This window comes from Mandrillus leucophaeus, unplaced genomic scaffold, assembly GCF_000951045.1.
Source record: "Mandrillus leucophaeus isolate KB7577 unplaced genomic scaffold, Mleu.le_1.0 Scaffold38, whole genome shotgun sequence".
Lineage (NCBI taxonomy): Eukaryota > Metazoa > Chordata > Mammalia > Primates > Cercopithecidae > Mandrillus > Mandrillus leucophaeus.
In genome coordinates this window covers 1,769,855-1,771,196 of record NW_012104031.1, presented here as the reverse complement: position 1 = coordinate 1,771,196, position 1,342 = coordinate 1,769,855, and the positions used below count along the sequence as shown (strand labels likewise).

General features: G+C 41.9%; 2 non-coding genes across 2 annotated transcripts; one reads left to right on the top strand and one right to left on the bottom strand.

Annotated features, from left to right (window-relative positions):
- Positions 1–266: 266 nt before the first annotated feature.
- On the top strand, positions 267–339 carry TRNAK-UUU. The gene has a single exon. It is a non-coding gene; the product is annotated as a tRNA-Lys (tRNA).
- Positions 340–761: 422 nt separating this feature from the next.
- On the bottom strand, positions 762–834 carry TRNAK-UUU. The gene has a single exon. It is a non-coding gene; the product is annotated as a tRNA-Lys (tRNA).
- Positions 835–1,342: the final 508 nt, after the last annotated feature.

The window sequence follows — 1,342 nt, the reverse complement described above, 5'->3', positions numbered from 1 at the left end:
AAGAAATCGAGACCATCGTGGTCAACATGATGAAACTCTGTCTTTTCCAAAAATACAAAAATTAGCTGGGCGTGGGCGCGCGCGCCTGTAGTCTCAGCTACTCGGGAGGCTGAGGCAGGAGAATCACTTGAACCCGGGAGGCGGAGGTTGCGGTGAGCCAACATCGCGCTACTGCACTCCAGCCTGGCGACAGAATGACATCATCTCAAATTAAAAGGAAAAAAAAACCCTATATGAAGTAAACGGAAAGGACTCGTTGCCGGAGCGCCCGGATAGCTCAGTCGGTAGAGCATCAGACTTTTAATCTGAGGGTCCAGGGTTCAAGTCCCTGTTCGGGCGTTTGTAGTTTTCGTTACTTTATGTCATCTCACCAAGTCTGAAATGCGGACGTTGTAAATCCTTACATTTCAAAGCGAATTCAATTCGTTTTTCATCGGTTTCAGAATATGCTGGATAAACATGTTTCCAGAGAGGAAAAAAATGACTGAAAAATCGTTTAATTTCTTGGCGAGTATCGAGGTCTGGCACGGTGCTTCCCCAGAAAAACACTTGTTTTTTGATGGCTCGTAATTGAGAAAGGAAGAAAAAAAACTTAAAAGCAAGCACCTTGTGCTCTCACCACTAAAGAAGATATGTGAGGTAATGCATACCCTCACCAGTTTGATTTACTCATTCAACAATATACACATATTTCAGAAGATGGTGTTGTACCCCATAATATATACAATTTGTGTTTGTCCATTAAGGAAAAGAAAACACGACGCCCGAACAGGGACTTGAACCCTGGACCCTCAGATTAAAAGTCTGATGCTCTACCGACTGAGCTATCCGGGCTCCCGTAACAGGCTTTTTGTTCTGCTATTTCTTACATAAGAATGAGGACCCTTGAGCAATTGCATCATCTGCATTTTGTGAGGCTGCTTTTAACGCCAAGAAAGTTCGTGATGCGTGCATAAAAGGAAAAACAGAAAGCCCAAATTCTGCGCCTTTCACCAGCATCACCAGCTAATTCAGAATTGCGAGATATTTATGCGCCTAGTAAGTACGATTAGGTAGGCTTTTTTGATTTGTAATTAAATACGTTCAGGATTAAAAGAATGGCGAGGTGTCGCTTTTGAAGTGCTGTAATAACCTTAGATCTATTTTACCATTGATAATAGGATGGGCATCAGTGCTAAAACCTATCCAACAATAGAAAAAAATGAATCTGTCTAAGAGACTATGAATATGGTGTTCTGAAGCTATCGGGTTGCACTATGCGGTATAAAGTGAGAGAAAGGAAGGATGGTGAGGTTATCCAGTAGGTCCCTTGAAAGCATCCAAGTTTTTTTTTTTTTTTTTT